This window comes from Mytilus galloprovincialis, chromosome 2 (genome assembly GCF_965363235.1).
Source record: "Mytilus galloprovincialis chromosome 2, xbMytGall1.hap1.1, whole genome shotgun sequence".
In the NCBI taxonomy this organism is placed as follows: domain Eukaryota; kingdom Metazoa; phylum Mollusca; class Bivalvia; order Mytilida; family Mytilidae; genus Mytilus; species Mytilus galloprovincialis.
In genome coordinates this window covers 36,940,358-36,959,706 of record NC_134839.1, presented here as the reverse complement: position 1 = coordinate 36,959,706, position 19,349 = coordinate 36,940,358, and the positions used below count along the sequence as shown (strand labels likewise).

General features: G+C 31.7%; 1 pseudogene; it reads left to right on the top strand.

Annotated features, from left to right (window-relative positions):
- The first annotated feature begins 10,577 nt into the window (after positions 1 to 10,577).
- LOC143061935 (uncharacterized) lies at positions 10,578 to 13,528 on the top strand (annotated as a pseudogene).
- Positions 13,529 to 19,349: the final 5,821 nt, after the last annotated feature.

Here is a 19,349-nt window from a genome sequence, read left to right as displayed (position 1 = left end):
GATAAATATTTTTCCTGTTCATAGTACGGAAACAGGGGAGAAAATTGAAACACTTATCAAAGCTGGTATTATTTAAAATATAGAGACGAGATATAACCCTTAATAGGTAAACATTAAATAACAAAAAGCATTACAAATAGTATCAATATGTCAAATTAACAGGAAATTATGAGTTGAGAGTACTCGCAGTTAATGAAAGCAAGTTAATTATTCCGGTAGAATAAATGTTTAAGGACAAATATAGTATTTTAAAGAAAGAAATATTTTTTAAAACAATACAAAATTCGTAATTTACCTTTGACTTTATATACAATACATTCAACTCTCTCAATACCAAAGCCGTACAGACTGATACGCAAAGAATATCGGATGTTGTTTGAAATACGTATACTACCTTTTTATTCAGATTCACGTTTAAATTTAGAAATTGTACAATGATTAATAAAAATTACTCTTCTGTATAATACATGTGGTGATATGAAAATGTCAGTGTAACAGATATATAAGCGAACAGTGTGCAGTGTTTACAGATGTTGAGACATACACAAAATCAATGTTTTGAACAGCGGTATACTACTCATGAGTTAATTTTTATAACCGTTGTCTTTTCATTTGTGTTTTTTTTTCAAGATTTTAAATTTTGTAAGCGTTTATTTCCTTTTTCGTACTATATAAATTAATTTTAATCAATTTGATCACACTATGTTTAATTACTTGTACATTATTTTATAATATTAAGAGAATCAATAAACTGTTGAGAAAATACAAGTTAAAGCGTGTATGTAATAGTAAAAGTTCAATGATAAGTTAATATTGGTATTAAAAGGCCTCCGAACAAAAAGGGGTGTTCAGATACCCGAGCCCGAAGGGCGAGGGGATTTGAACAACCCTTTTTGTGAGGAGGTCTTTTAATGTCAATATTAACTTAATCATTGAACTTTTACTGACTTACAAACCGTCAAAACTATATGAAAAGTACATAAAAAGCACTTGCAGAAACCTAATTTCCCTGTACTGGACGAGTCTAAATATGCTAAACTTAAATGATAGTTAAACAGTACTCAGACTGATATATACAATTAACAGTTACCAAATTGAAATGAAAACGGACCAATTTAATGACATTACATCATATAATTATTTATTTATGATAAAAAAAAATAGCATCTAAATAACATCAAATGATAGTTTTACAAAATTAGGGGGTAAATTTATATTTTTTAGCCAACTTTTCAAAATAACGATTTCTTATTTAATAAATCAGCAATCAAAACCCCCGTACAGACCTCATTTATAACTGACCAATGAATATTATGCCTAACAACTTCATGCTATATATACTTGATGTTTTCGATCTGTCAGTAATCATGAAATAAAATCGTAAAGATCAGACTTTAGAAAACAGTAAGTAAACTCTTCCAACAATTAGCTTTTTAAACAGCTTGTTTAAGAACTTTTAATCGGACAGTCCTAGATGCATAAGGTCCTTCACAATATTCATCCGGCAAATGTTCCTTTTGTTTCTGATTTGGTAATTTTCCTTCATTACGATACATGCGAATGCAGAATAATTAGTTTTGTCTATTCAGTCCAATTAATTAATAGATCTTGCTTTATTTGTGTTTTTTTTTTTTGAATAAGAACTATGAATGCAAACTTCAATGAATAAAACCGTATTTAACTAGGTTTCACTGTCCCGATCAAAACGTGTTGGTGAGATATATTCGCAAGTTCAATATATTATATGAAAACAAACACTTTAATTTAGTCGTCCGTTATTCCCTTTTCGTGTCCAAATGAAGCAAAAACACCTGAAAAAAACTTTTATCTTTCTTAGTTTTATCCTTGCCCGACAAAAAAAATCATATGTTATAAATCGTATTTAAACATTAGATAAGAACAATAGTAAAAAAATATCTAGAACTTTTGAATAAGCAGTCATTTATGTGATAAACTGAAGAGACACCCCCCCCCCCTCAAAAAAAAGAAGAAAAGAAAACAACATAAAAATTTAAATGAAAATTGTAAATTATAGCATTTTACAAGATCTTGTCTTTGTGTGCCAAGTACTAGTACTGTAACAGAGATATTAATCAAATTGATTGATTGTTGTTTGCTTTAAGTCCAGTAGCAAATATTTCATGCCTGTTAATGACTACAACACATAAATTTTAAATACAATAGGTAGGTCGTACAATAGGTGCAAGAGTTTTTAATTTGATTCATAAAATCTACCCTAAAGTCGATCATCCATGTTTACGTGTAGTTTACAATATCATTTCACTCATCCAATTTAGGTTAGATACTTTTAGCTCGCTTTAGTAACTGTGAAAATTCTATGAAACTGTATTGTGTATTGTACTTTAGTTTTTGGTATGATATTCTGTACTACCGATCACTACTGCTCTCTTGGTTGGTCTCGTGTGGGGGCGTTCGCCTCGAGAGCGGGAGGTCATTAAATTTGTTCCAATCTCGAACGGGTCAAACAAAGACGTTAATTAAATTGGTATTCCATTTTAACGCTTAACACGTGGCATCATAAAGTAAGACCACAGACTGGCCGGCTCAGCGTCGGAAATGTGTCCTGGTCGGGTGACTTTTCTTCCTGCGAACTAATATCTTGTAAACTTACAAGATAAAAAAAGACTCAGCTTGACAGTCTAGTAAAAAACGGGGTTAATGCTCTTATTATATTTCACGTAATCGTCCTGAATATTAATTTTATTCGCCGCTGGTCGTCATCCATTATCATTATTTATTTTACCGTTTTATTATACAGTGAAGTGTTTTTCTTTTGCTAGTATATATTAAAACTTCTTAAATTTTCACCAATCAAAATTAAAAAATGGCAGGTGAATTGTTTCAAACACTTGTGATTGTTGGGATTATTATCTTTCACGGTAAATAATAGTAAATCAAATGCGCCTTTTCGGATATATAATATCCTTCGGGCTCGGGGATCTGAACACCCTTTTTTGTTCGGAGGCCTTTTAATATCAATATTAACTTATCATTGAACTTTTACAAACCGTCAAAACTATATGAAAAGTACATAAAAAGCACTTGCAGAAACCTAATTTCCCTGTACTGGACGAGTCTAAATATGCTAAACTTAAATGATAGTTAAACAGTACTCAGACTGATATATACAATTAACAGTTACCAAATTGAAATGAAAACGGACCAATTTAATGACATTACATCATATAATTATTTATTTATGATAAAAAAAAATAGCATCTAAATAACATCAAATGATAGTTTTACAAAATTAGGGGGTAAATTTATATTTTTAGCCAACTTTTCAAAATAACGATTTCTTATTTAATAAATCAGCAATCAAAACCCCCGTACAGACCTCATTTATAACTGACCAATGAATATTATGCCTAACAACTTCATGCTATATATACTTGATGTTTTCGATCTGTCAGTAATCATGAAATAGAATCGTAAAGATCAGACTTTAGAAAACAGTAAGTAAACTCTTCCAACAATTAGCTTTTTAAACAGCTTGTTTAAGAACTTTTAATCGGACAGTCCTAGATGCATAAGGTCCTTCACAATATTCATCCGGCAAATGTTCCTTTTGTTTCTGATTTGGTCATTTTCCTACATTAAGATACATGCGAATGCAGAATAATTAGTTTTGTCTATTCAGTCCAATTAATTAATAGATCTTGCTTTATTTGTGTGTTTTTTTTTTAAATAAGAACTATGAATGCAAACTTCAATGAATAAAACCGTATTGAACTAGGTTTCACTGTCCCGATCAAAACGTGTTGGTGAGATATATTCGCAAGTTCAATATATTATATGAAAACAAACACTTTAATTTAGTCGTCCGTTATTCCCTTTTCGTGTCCAAAATGAAGCAAAAACACCTGAAAAAAACTTTTATCTTTCTTAGTTTTATCCTTGCCCGACAAAAAAAATCATATGTTATAAATCGTATTTAAACATTAGATAAGAACAATAGTAAAAAAATATCTAGAACGTTTGAATAAGCAGTCATTTATGTGATAAACTGAAGAGACACACCCCCCCCCTCAAAAAAAAAGAAGAAAAGAAAACAACATAAAAATTTAAATGAAAATTGTAAATTATAGCATTTTACAAGATCTTGTCTTTGTGTGCCAAGTACTAGTACTGTAACAGAGATATTAATCAAATTGATTGATTGTTGTTTGCTTTAAGTCCAGTAGCAAATATTTCATGCCTGTTAATGACTACAACACATAAATTTTAAATACAATAGGTAGGTCGTACAATAGGTGCAAGAGTTTTTAATTTGATTCATAAAATCTACCCTAAAGTCGATCATCCATGTTTACGTGTAGTTTACAATATCATTTCACTCATCCAATTTAGGTTAGATACTTTTAGCTCGCTTTAGTAACTGTGAGAATTCTGTGAAACTGTATTGTGTATTGTACTTTAGTTTTTGGTATGATATTCTGTACTACCGATCACTACTGCTCTCTTGGTTGGTCTCGTGTGGGGGCGTTCGCCTCGAGAGCGGGAGGTCATTAAATTTGTTCGAATCTCGAACGGGTCAAACAAAGACGTTAATTAAATTGGTATTCCATTTTAACGCTTAACACGTGGCATCATAAAGTAAGACCACAGACTGGCCGGCTCAGCGTCGGAAATGTGTCCTGGTCGGGTGACTTTTCTTCCTGCGAACTAAGAAGATAAAAAAAAAGACTCAGCTTGTCAGTCTAGTAAAAAAACGGGGTTAATGCTCTTATTATATTTCACGTAATCGTCCTGAATATTAATTTTATTCGCCGCTGGTCGTCATCCATTATCATTATTTATTTTACCGTTTTATTATACAGTGAAGTGTTTTTCTTTTGCTAGTATATATTAAAACTTCTTAAATTTTCACCAATCAAAATTAAAAAATGGCAGGTGAATTGTTTGGATTATTATCTTTCACGGTAAATAATAGTAAATCAAATGTGCCTTTTCGGATATATAATATTTGACGGAAAATGCATATTCACGACTAGATTCAAAGTGGATCAATTTGAAGCAAATGTTTACAAATTTAGAGTGGCACTTTTTACAATAAGGCAGAGCGTTCGCTAGAGGTAAAACGTATGCCGTAATAGAATAGATTTGAACCATAATGATCGAACTCGTTAAGTTAATAAGCCCTCCTTCCTTTTTTTCTCCACGATAGACGAATGTCATATACAAAACGTCATGAATTTACAAACAATAACGGCCACTATGAGTAAATGAGATATGGACTTCGGGACAGGTTATTTATTTCCACAAAATACCGCCTGATTATTGATCGAAGATATTTAAGCAACCAGAGGCACTTTGAATCAAACAAATTCTTGAAATGGTAAATTAAGGTATTTTGCTGGGTGTTTAATTAGTCATGCCCGATTACCTTTTATTGAATTGAACCTCAACTTAAAGACCTACATCGGGTAAATAAGTTCGAGGTACAATAAGTAGACAATAGAAATCCTTTGTGAAATAAGATCGTGCCAGGTATCTTAGAAAATAAATTTGCGTTGAATAACAATGAAAAATGCACGAGCAGGTTTGTAATATAATTTTGATATGTTGCATGATTAACGTTACGCAATCACATTATCCAAAGTTCTTACTGTTTATATTTGATAATTTTATTCAACTGTTTTCGATTTCATTTTGATCGTTATGATAGAAAATACCTAACCCGGGTTTCAGATCAATCATTTAAAAAATAGAAGTACTTTATTTAAAGTTTGACCAATTTGATTTTTACGTTTTAAATTCTATATGACAAAGTGAAAAAACTGGATATCATACGGCCACGTGAAATTCAAGGAGGATAAAAAAAAATGGGGGTGTTTGATATGATAATCGTAACTAGAATTTTAGATCTGCATCCAGACTCCATTTGTTAAAACTTTAATGCACCAGAAGAACACACATCTAAATCATATATTGACGGAAAGACAGTAAAATAAGAATACCCAGGGTGGTCACATTTTTCTCAAATTGGAGTGAAATGTTAAGCATAAAAATATCAATATTACAACCACAAGCAAAAAAAGATAAATTTTCTGATATTCATTCATCAGAATGCTACAAAAACGGTTCAATCAGCATTTGCTGCATAGAATGTCAAAACGACAAATTTGACTATTTATAAGAAAAGCTGCAATTACAAATATTGAACTTTTTGATTTTTTTCAATTTATAATACAGCAAATTGAGATTAGCCTTGACCTTTTCACATCCATTCACTTTCATATTGCTTATCATTTTTTACTACAGTATATAAACTTAAGATTTTTTTTATATATGTGAAGTTAGCAGCCGGTTCGTTATTCGATATTCAATATCCAACCGGCTGCTAGTAGTCAGTTCGATAGTCAAAATTTTGCTGAAAATCATAATAAAAAAAAAATTTTTGATAACATAAAAAGCATGATTTTCATAGTTCAGGGGACTGATCAGATACTGATCAGATTCTGATACAACCTTTATATATACAGAGTCTATGACCTAGTTGAATTTTATGGTCATTGAAAGACCAGGAGGGTCTCACCCTCATTTAAGCGGTTTCGGTAGTCTGGTGCTGGCATGTCAATTAACTGCTAGTAGTCTGTTGTTATTTATGTATTATTGTCATTTTGTTTATTTTCTTTGGTTACATCTTCTGACATCAGACTCGGACTTCTTTTGAACTGAATTTTAATGTGCGTATTGTTATGTGTTTACTTTTCTACATTGGCTAGAGGTATAGGGAGAGGGTTGATATCTCACAAACATGTTTAACCCCGCCGCATTTTTGCGCCTGTCCTAAGTCAGGAGCCTTTGGCTTTTGTTAGTCTTGTATTATTTTAATTTTAGTTTCTTGTGTACAATTTGGAAATTAGTATGAATTTCATTATCACTGAACTAGTATATATTTGTTAAGGGGCCAGCTGAAGGACGCCTCCGGGTGCGGGAATTTCTCGCTACATTGAAGACCTGTTGGTGACCTTCTGCTGTTAGTTTTTTTTTCTATGGTCGGGTTGTTGTCTCTTTGGCTCATTCCCCATTTCCATTCTCAATTTTATTTCACTATAAATTTCTTTTTCGGGCTTTCCATAAATATTTTTACCTTTTTTAAATGTTCCTAGTATTATCAGTGTTTCTTTTTGTTTTGAGAAATATTATATTTAAAACTCCATCTTTGAAGTCCTTTCATTGATAAAAATCTATATTACATAAAGACAAATATGTTACTTCAAAGAACTGACTGCTAGCAGCCGGTTGGATTTTGAATATTGAATATCGAATAATGAACCGGCTGCTTACTTCACATACATAGATTTTTTCTATCTTTAGAAGAAGAAAAAATCCGAGCGCTGAAAGTCCTGAAACAGTATTTTCAATTTTGCATTCAAAAGTTTGCGTATGTATGTAGTTATAGATAAATAAATATTGTGTATTTACATTGTCCGGACAGATCGGTTATAACACAAAAATAGCATAGTCAACCGAAGCGAAGCGATATTTAAAAACAATCATAGTTGTGAATTGCATTGATTTCGCGGTTGGTTTAGTGAAGCATGAGTATTGTCTTAGTATGGTCATCCTGGTGAAAAGTCGTAGACTCGTCAATATCTCAGGAAAGTTATTGAAAATACATATAATGTTAGTTTTTTATTACGTTGTAATTAAAAATCGGCCAAAACCATATTAACTTTTCTTTGCAAAGCTACATACATTAGCTCTACTATTTATTAAATAGGGGATATAGGTCACTCTCTTCACAAATAATACATGATGGTCTTCAGAAATAATACATGATGGTTTGATATATAGATTCTGCGTACTAATGTTGTTTATCATCTTAACAACATGTTATATTGTTCTTTCATTGTTCTTTCATTTTTCTTTGTTGTATTATTAATATTACTTTTACTGTTGGATTGTTTTCTGTGATATACATTTAACTTGGATCGGTACTTATACATCCCATCAATGTGTTTGTATTATCTTTCATTTTTGCTGGTGTGTTTTGTAAATGCGACTTTTTGTGTTTCTTTGGTTCTGATAACGTGACTCTGTACTTTGAAAGGTCTGGTCAGTATGTTATTGCTCTATAAAATGTCATTATGTTATATTTCTATTATAAATTAGAAAAAAAACGTTGAACCACAAACGTCAAAATTATTCTTCACAAATAATACATGATGGTCTTCACAAATAATACATGATGGTCTTGATGTATAGATTCTGCGTACTGATGTTGTTTATCATCTTAACAACGTGTTATATTGTTTTTTCATTTTTCTTTGTTGTATTATTAATATTACTTTTACTGTTGGATTGTTTTCTGTGATATACATTTAACGTGGATCGGTACTTATACATCCCGTCAATGTGACTCTGTACTTTGAAAGATCCTGTCAGTATGTTATTGCTCTATAAAATGTCATTATGTTATATTTCTATTATAAATTATAAAATAAAATGTTGAACCACAAACGTCAAAATTATTCAATCACGCAGTGGAATGCACCATTTGTGGATTCTTAAAAATTCTATAGAACTTTTGGACTATTTCAAATCTCGGACTATTTCTTAAATTAATTCTTACATACTTTTGATTTTTTAACCCTGTATGCTTAAGTGACTTATTATAAAGCTCAATGACTAAAAATTCATTCATCCAGTACAATGTATACATTTTCAACTTTTCCTTTAGCTTGCATGAAAATTAATACAGAATAAATATGTCAATTTGACAATTATGATTTTAATAATGAATTGATAATTCTGTTCAATGTTGATGCATTTAATGTGATAAAAAATGTGACTGTTCTTTGAAGCAATTGTTCTTTAAAATTAATATGTATGCAAAATATTGTAGCCATGGTACAAACAGGAATGGGCCCAGTACAAATTAACTTGCTTGCAACTTTAAATTTACCACCAGTTGTGCCGTCCACTCTTAAGAGAAGGGAACAAAAGATTGCTACAACTCTGGAGACTGTAGCCAAAAAATCTTGTCTTGAGGCCCAAAAGGAAGAAATTGAAAAGGGAAATTGAAAGGTAAAAAACTTAAAATTCCAAATGATTATTTTTTATTTTAATTATCATGAATAAATATACAATATATGTACATTGTTGGAAAATATAAGATTTATTTGTATGAGCTTCAAAAACAGGACGAAAATAGTTATCAAAGGTACCAGGATTATAATTGCTGAGCTTTTCTCCTGTTTCGTAGCAAAGAAAACTCATGGAATGGTTACTTACTAGAAAATAGTGATTATTGAAAAGTGCACACTCACTCACTACAATTGCATAAACATAAACACCAAAATTTCTAAATAAGTGGCTGATTCAGGACTGGCTTGATGTTGATCAGGAACAATATTTTGAACATTTTTTTGGCAAAGTAATTATGTTTTTTCTCCATCATTTTCATCAAAGGGAAAATATTTTCTAATCTGTTGCCAAAATCTGCTTCTGTAAAAGCAGCTTTTTTTAGAATATAGGTAGACTCCTTTATAGATGGTTGGTTATGCAACATCAAACAATTCAAATTTTATTTCTTGCCTAACATGAATTCTTCAGTACATGTATTTAAGATATGTATCTATTTTTTTTTAAAGATGGAAGTAAGCTTTGACGGTGGGTGGCAGAAAAGGGGTACAGGATGGAATTATAATAGTAATACAGGTGAGAACTTTTCTGTTTATTTTTACTTGTATGAAAATAAGAAAGATGTGGTATGATTGCTAAATTTAGACATCTATTCCCTATAAACCAAAACATTTAGATATTAACAACTATATGTTCCACCATGGTCTTGAACAATGAGCAAAACCAATATTTAAAGGGCCCTGAAATGACAAATGGAAAACAATTTAAACGAGAAAACTAATGGCCTGACTTATGTACAAAAACAATGAATAAGAAAAAATAAAAGAACAAAGTGTCAGTGTCCCTTATGTTGCACATTTTTTATCTGTCCAACTTAAACTTACTCCAAGATCAATAATAAAAAAATAAATTAAATGTTTAGTTATTTTAAACTTTTCATATTGCATGTACAAATGTATTATTATCTTATAGTATTATTATCTTATAGAAATGTAAGCATTTGGAATCATTTGGAATGCTTACAATGCATTTTTCAATATAATTGATATTTTAAAGGGACATAAATCTTTTGAAAATAAGTGATATACTCTGATTTTCTAATTTGTCCTAGACATTGCTGATAAAAAACAATGATATAAAAGTCATAAAAATCTGGTAAAAATTGTACACCTGTAATTTTACATGTAATTAATATTTACAAGAGGCATAACTCTTTTTACCTCTGCCTTCATGGTAATTTACCTGTTTGGAATCATTTTAAATAAAAATAACGTCCATAATTTCAGGCCATGCATCATTAATTGGGAAAGAAACAGGAAAGGTACTGCAGTTCTCTCTTATAAGTAAATCTTGCCAGATATGTCCCCTACATCAGAGCAAAAACCACACTATACCTGTACATGAATGTTTAAAAAAACTGGGACGGTTCTAGTAAGGCAATGGAGCCTGACATGGCAATATCAATGACCAGAGAGTCAGAGGAAACTGGATGTTCAATAGATGTCATCCATGGTGATAATGACTCGACCACAACTTCTCGTATGAAAGCTGTTTTCCCTTCCATTGAGAAGAAAGAGGACAGTAACCACACCAAAAAAGGCATCACATCAAAACTATATAAGCTTAGCCACAAATATAAAGTACTAAAACAACCAAATGTAATATCTTACATTGGGAGATGCTTCATGTACGCCATAAAAGAATGCCAGACAAAAGAGCCAGAGAGTCTTAGAAAATCACCGGATATTATAGTTCCACATTTATATGGTGACCACTCTCTTTGTGCCAATGAAGATGTTACCTGGTGCAGTTATCAGAAGAATCCTTCTCATTTCAGGTAAAGTACATAGTACTTTAAGAAAAAAACACAAATTAATTATTTAAGATAGTATTATTTGCTGTTCTATGTTACCAATCAACTCAGGTCCAGGTTTTGCAGATCTTTTACTTCCCCTTAATTGGAATTTTTAATGTAGATTCATGGTATAAATCTGCTTATTTGCAGACAGATTGGGAATTCATAGGTTAGACTGTTGATTTATAGAAAGAAAATCTGGTGATATATTGCATTATTCAAAATTTTCAAATAAATACAAAATATTTGTGTTTTTAGATTCATTTTTTCAGCTTGGTCATTTAAGGGGAGATAAATCTTTTACTATTTTTTGTGTGTACTGGACTGAAAGAGTAATTTAGTATTTTACTTGTAGCAATAAAACAAGTTTGATGACAACATTTTTTCTTTCAATTTTCCTTAAGCATATTAAAAATCCTATCTTCTTATATTTTATTTCAAAATTCTCATAGATTTCTTTATATGCCAAAAATGTGCTTTTTCATGAACAATCTGAGCACATTTGAACAATTTGTATGACCTGTAGCTTGAAAAATAGCCCAGAACCCATATTTTTTATTAGTTTTTGTCAAGCCTGCAACTTTTGTTGCAGAAATCTCGACATAGGGATAGTGATCCGGTGGCAGCTTTTTAAAAGCTTTATATTTTAGAAGGTGGAAGACCTGGATGCTTCATACTTGTATATAGATGCCTCATGTTACGAAGTTTCCGTCAGTCACATGTCAAATGTCCTTGACCTCATTTTCATGGTTCAGTGACCACTTGAAAAAAAGTTCAGATTTTTTGTAATGTTGAATTATCTCTTATTATAAATAATAGGATATTTATATTTGGTATGTGCGTACCTTGCAAGGTCCTCGTGCCCGTCAGACAGTTTTCATTTCACCTCGACCTCATTTCATGGATCAGTGAACAAGGTTAAGTTTTGGTGGTCAAGTCCATATCTCAGATACTATAAGCAATAAGGCTAGTATATTCGATGTATGGAAGGACTGTAAGGTGTACATATCCAACTGGCAGGTGTCATCTGACCTTGACCTCATTTTCATGGTTCAGTGGTTATAGTTAAGTTTTTGTGTTTTGGTCTGTTTTTCTCATACTTTATGCAATAGGTCTACTATATTTGTTGTATGGAATGATTGTAAGGTGTACATGTCTAGTGGGCAGATGTCATCTGACCTTGACCTCATTTTCATGGTTGAGTGGTCAAAGTTAAGTTTTTGAGTTTTGGTCTTTTTATCTAATACTATATGCCATAGGTCAACTATATTTGGTGTATGGAAATATTTAATGATCTATATGTCAGTCGCACAGGTTTTTATTTGTCCTCGACCTCATTTTCACGGTTCATTGCTCAGTGTTTAGTTTTTGTGTTTTGGTCTATTTTTCTTAAACTGTAAGTAACTATATTTGTTGTATGGAAGCATTGTTAGCTGTACATGTCTGCCTGGCATGGGCCATCTGACCTTGACCTCATTTTGATGGTTCATTGGTCAAGGTGTAGTTATCTTAGTTAATGTTAAGTTTATGTGACAGTTTTTAATAAAGCTTTATACTTAGGACTATCAACATAATATCAATGATTACATGTAGTAAAGAAGGCGAGACATTTCAGTGTGTGCACTCTTGTTTGTAAAAAGCATAGACAAAACTTTATTTTGGCAAAGTATAAAAAAGATCTATCTGAGGAAAGAATTGACTTCAGTCACTTTTTCATCAAATGCTCTACAATCTATATCTTTATATTTGATTTATAAAGCTAGTGGCAATAAGTTTTTTCTCTTTTTCATAGGTTAACAAGGCTGTAGGATTATGGTGAATTCACCTTTAGAATGGCCTTAAAAATTGCTGCAAAGAGAAAGCTTTAAAAAGCGAAGCAGATTAGTTTACAAGCAAAGAGAAAACGTCTGGTAAAAAAAAATATTGAAAAGTCGGAAAGAAGAAACTAAGGAAATTCATGAAGTTGTTACCTACTCTGAAGCTGCTGAATTATATCAAGATGAAGAACTCATCCAAACAACAGAAATTCCAAATAGATTAACACTACCAGAAAATCAATTCACATACGTTGTATTTGATACAGAAACAACTGACAGAGGGAGAAATAGTGACATATTGCAGACAGCAGCTGGTAATGATTTTAATGTGTATGCTCAGCCACGTTGTGAAATTTCTGAACAGGCATCTGCTGTGAATATGCTAAGATATGATAGGGGAACAAATACTATGTTCCATAGAGGTATTCCAGTCTTATCAAAACCAATACAAGAAGCTCTTTTGGATTTTATTGAGTATTTACAGAAATTCCCTCAACCCGTACTTGTAGGACACAATGCCTGTAATTTTGACATTCCCATTGTTTGCAATAGAATAACTGAATTCAAACTATTTTCAGAATTTTCTTCTCATGTTTTTGGTTTTGTTGACACTCTGAAAATTTCAAAAAGAATCTTCCAAAAGTCTGATGTTGGCAACTACAAGCAGGAAAATCTCGTCAGTAAACTTCTTACAAACTGCACATATCAAGCGCATGATGCAAAAGAAGATGTAAGAGTATAGTCAGAAAAAATAGAGAAGGAAGTCCTTGATGAAGACCTTTTCCACATATCCTTTCATGATGTGAAGAAAAGAAATGATGAAATTTACAACAGAAATTGATGTCATTAGCAGCAGTGAAGAAGTTGGCCAGAAATAGTGTTTCTCCACTTTATCTTAGATTAGGGCATAACAGAAACTCTGGTTTAAAGTTATTATTAACTGATCTGCATATAAGATTAACAAATAAGAACTTAACATCTGTGATTAGTTTCCTGGAGAAAGAAGAGTGAATTACATGCTGTTAGCATCACTTGGCGTCCGTAGTTGTCTTATCAAATGGAAAAATTAAAGGATAAAACACCTCAAACGAATGGACAGCAACTGTCATATTCCAGACTTGTTACAGGCATTTACAAATATAGAAATTGGTGGATTGAACCTGGTTTTATAGCGTTAAACCTCTCATTTTAATGACAGTAGCCTCAAATTCCGTTCTGTGAACAAAAGAGACATAATCGGTAAAATAGTTAAAATATGGTTACAGCAGTCATCACTGTGTTACAATATCAAGACAAACAAACATATACATAGTCACTGGAGGGTCTTCAACAATGAGCAAAGCCATAGGTTAATTTTCACTGCTTGAATAGTTTTACCTTTATTATTGTAGGGCCCTTTATATATAGCTTGATGTTCGGTTTGGGTCAAGGCTCTGAAATGAAGGTCGTAATTTGATCAAAACTAATTTTATTGTTAACATTTACTACGTTTTCTACATTGTGACTTTGTTGCAATGTTGTCTCATTGGCACTTATACCACATCTTCTTATTTAAATGTATTGACAAAAGGTCATTTCTGGATGCATGTCTTTCATCGGAAAAGATCGTCAATTTCGAACGCCTTTATGATAGAAGATAGAAGACGCGCCTGATTCCCTGCTCATTTGAAATTTTCCAGCACTTTCATAATCGTCATTCTGTAGGGTAGTATATAAATAAGTAATGTTCCGTAAGTACATAACCGTGATTGCCCTTTGACCGAGGGTGGATAACCATCCTTTCAGATTTTAATTTCCCTAATATTTTGTGCAGTATAAATTAAAACATTTTCACCCGCTTGCTCAACATGTGTTGGAAATTTCATTGCCTATATGTTTGTCACGTAGTGGTGGCAGTCACATGACAGTTTCGTCTGAAAACCGTATCCCGGAACTGGACTATTGATTCAGATAAATCGGGCATAGAAAGGTCTTTCTTTGAAACCCGTTCCGATAGTTGATGACTTCAAATTTCATCTTAATTGAACATTGGGCTTTAATAAAATTGGGAATGGAAATGGGGAATGTGTCAAAGAGACAACAACCCGACCAAATAAAAAACAACAGCAGAGGGTCACCAACAGGTCTTCAATGTAGCGAAAAATTCCCGCACCCGGAGGCGTCCTTCAGCTGGCCCCTTAACAAATATATACTAGTCCAGTGATAATGAACGCCATACTAATTTCCAAATTGTACACAAGAAACTAAAATTAAAATAATACAAGACTAACAAAGGCCAGAGGCTCCTGACTTGGGACAGGCGCAAAAATGCGGCGGGGTTAAACATGTTGGTGAGATCTCAACCCTCCCCCTATACCTCTAACCAATGTAGAAAAGTAAACGTATAACAATACGCACATTAAAATTCAGTTCAAGAGAAGTCCGAGTATGTAACCAAAGAAAATAAACAAAATGACAATAATACATAAATAACAACAGACTACTAGCAGTTAACTGACATGCCAGCTCCAGACTTCAATTAAACTGACTGAAAGATTATGATTTCATCATATGAACATCAGGCACAATCCTTCCCGTTAGGGGTTTAGTATCATACCATCATAACATATATGAGAAGAACATAACCCGTGTCATGCCAACAACTGTTTTTAGAATAAATGTGTTTAGTTCCGATGCAAAGACCTTATCAGTGACTCAATATTAACGCCAAAATATGCAATCTTTAATGACTTGACAACAGTATCGTAATTATATCCCTTCTTAATAAGTCTATTCAAAGGTTTTGTAAGTTTCTGAGGTGAATACTGACACCTTTGTGCTTTATAAAGAATATTTCCATAAAAAATTGGATGTGAAATACCTGAACGTATTAGAAGTCTGCATGTTGAGCTATATTTACGAATGATGTCTTTATACCGATGATAAAATTTAGTAAATGTTTTGACTAATTTGTGATATCGAAAACCCTGGTGTAATAATTTTTCAGTAATACATAAATTTCTCTCGTTAAAATCTAAAACATTGTTACATACACGAGCGAATCGTACAAGTTGAGATATATAAACACCGCAAGATGGTGACAAGGGAACGTCACCATCTAAAAACGGATAATTAACGATAGGAAATGAAAAATCATCCCTTTTATCATAAATTTTAGTGAACGTTTGATAAAGTCGACTGATAATGACATTTCACGGTTGAATTTTACAGTAGCAAAGTTTTTTAAGGTGATTTTGCTCAATACAGTGTGATTGATCACCGTACTTATTAATTCGACTGACATCACCTACTAAGTCATATGTTTTTCTTTTCTCGTCAAACCGTAACGTCCCTTCAATGATAGCATCTCCTGGCTTTATTTGAATGGTTATCTGGTAATCAATATAAGACTTAATGCGATCGCCATATTTATACGTCTTTCCGTATCGCAGCACTTTGTCGGCTGGTATTACCAGGATAATCTTCGGCATAGAACGTTCTATACCCCTTTGCAGAATAATTGTTCCATATGAAATTATAGTTGTCCATTGGCACCAACCTTAATGATTTTTTCCGTGGTAATAGTTATCAAAGGTATCAGGATTATAATTTTGTACGTTTACAAATTTTCCTGCTATCATCGAAACTATATTTGGAAAAGTGTTATCAGCAACTTTATTATAGCCAAGTAAATCTATGGCGTTTTGTGTGTTTACTAAATATTTCCAAGTTTCCTTCATATAGCGAAGCATATTATTTCTAGCTATTGAATCAATACCCATCATCAAAACATTTAACTGCTCTTGTCGTGTGTTTGCAAACTTAATGGCATTTTTTTCACATCGATCCTCAACATCTGCTTTTAAATGAACAAAAGAGAAGAAATTGGTATACACGTCTAGACCACCTCCAGTGTAGCATTTAACACGAATGAATTCATTTGATATATCAGTACGATCTACGAATTCTTTACTTTCGTTTTTAAACATAAAAAAGTTGTGGTGACGCTTTTTATTATATGGCCTCCAAATGACTTCATATTTGCAGTATTTCATTGTATTTTTCAGTTGCGAGTTATTAACAGCTTTCCAATTTATGAATATAGTATTTCCATTCGAGTATACTACATCATTGATGACGGCACACTTTAAGACTGTTCCTTTTCTGAACATGTGTTTCAATGATTTATCAAACGGATCTATATACGGAATTTTGCACGCTGAAGTATCTACTAAAAAGGGGCCAATAGTATTTCTAAATTCAGTTATAGTAGGTAGACGGTCGTTTGATTCTAGAACCTTGTATTGGCTTGACCGAAAATGCTGGTAATATGCATAATAAATTGATATGAAAACTAAAAGTTTTAACATTAAAGAAAGGAAAATGCGTTGGTTCCTCATGTTCTGATTGCTACTCACGTCAGTTCTTTTGTTTTCACTGTATTATTAACAAATTGTATTGATATCTCCTATACAACTGAGTATTTTTTCTTTGAAAATGTATGCGTTAATTACGTGATTGATTCAGTTTAAGCTAAGCATCCAGATTTTCAATATTACCTGAAAAATAAAAAATAAGTTTAAAATATTTTTTAAGAAAAGTCATAAACGATACAGGCTTTACAATTGGAGACGCTGGATGCGTGTTTTGCTTACGAGACACTCATAAAGGGCACGAAAATCAAAACAGTCGGAAGATCAAATGAATTTAAAGTAGTAGAGAATTAACATTTGAAAATAAATAAAAGAAATGTACCAAATACAGCAAATGCCATTTATTATTATAGATATCCCAACTATAAATGTTTTGAATAATTTAAAAATTAAGAATTAATAAATTTACAGAAAATTATAAGATCAATAACATTTCATATTGTTCACGTCAACAACAAATTGCTGCTACCTTCTGGTCTAATCAAATAATTCCACGTATATATTTGATCATTTTATTTAATTGTTTACGATTTCATTTTTTTATCGTTAAACATTGTATTGAAAAAAAAAATAACTCAGTTTTTAGATAAATCATTTTAAAAAAAACAAAAGTATTTTAGTTAAAGTTGGACCAATTTGGTTTTTACGTTGAATTGTCTATCCCAGAGGGGGGAAGAAGATCTTAGAAGCCATTTTCAGATTTATTGATGATTTTTTTTTTTCCATTAACAATTGAAACTTTTCTTATTGGGTTCAACATATTTTGTACAATATAAATTCATTGAAATCAATTTGATTACACTATGTTTACTAACTTTATTTAAGGTATAGTACCCTTCTGTAGCCATTTTTGTACGAATTTTTCAAACCTCAATTGTATCAAAACTAAAGATATAATAAATAATAGAGATAGGCCATTTAGTACATGTTCCAAGGGGAAACTTGATGCAAAGCATTATTTTTTACTGTTCCATTGCATTTAATAGAAAAATAGGACTTTGTGGCAAATAAATCAAGATTTTTATGGAAAATCCACAGCCTTTATCCTTGTACTCTCATATTTGGCAATTTGATGACTGATAGATATAGGATTATTGCATGCAGTGCTAGCATTGATTTCCTTAAAACAAGTTTATAAATGTAGTTATTGGTTAAGACAAGTATAAATATGGCCAAAATCAAGTACACCTTTTAGGGTGCGCTCGACTTTAGTGACTCAGCACGAGGTGTTTTGGAATTTACAGGTTACTTAGAACTTTTTGTAAAAAATAAACACTAGCACATCATAGAAAATCAAGTGAGTAATTTATGTTTCAAATTTTATAACAAAAATCTCTGTATTAAAGGCTGTGGATTTTCTATAAAAATCTTGATTTATTTGCCACAAAGTCCTCTTTTTCTATCAAATGCAATGAAACAGAAAAAAATAATGCTTTGCATCAAGTTTCCCCTTGGAACATGTACTAAATGGCCTATCTCTATTATTTATTATATCTTTAGTTTTGATACAATTGAGGTTTGAAAAATTCGTACAAAAATGGCTACAGAAGGATACATAAACCTTAATAACCTGAGGAAAATCAATAAACTGGTAAGGAAGTACACGTTATATATAGAGTGTATGGATAGTAATGTGGACATTCTGCATGATTAACGTTAATCGATAAAATTATGTTTTATATGATGTTATATTTGTTATTCTCGTGGGATTTTGTCTGTTGCTTGGTCCGTTTCTGTGTGTGTTCATTGTAGTGTTGTGTCGTTGTTCTCCTCTTATATTTAATGCGTTTCCCTCAGTTTTAGTTTGTTACCCCGATTTTGTTTTTTGTCCATGGATTTATGAGTTTGAACATCGGTATACTACTGTTGCCTTTATTTACTGTGTATACTTGATAATTCTATTTAACAGTTTTCATTTCATTTTGATCGTTATGATACAAAAAAAAGCTAACTCGGTTTTTTTTATAATTTATTCAAAAACAGAAGCATTGTTTTGAAAGTTAGACAAATTTATTTTAAGTTAAATTTTATATGCCAGAGGGAGAAAAAGAAGGTTAAAGAACCCAGATCCTCTAATGTCAGAGTAATTGATTATGTTCTTTCCATTTACAATCCAAACTTTTCTAATTGTGTTTCATTAATATATCCTCC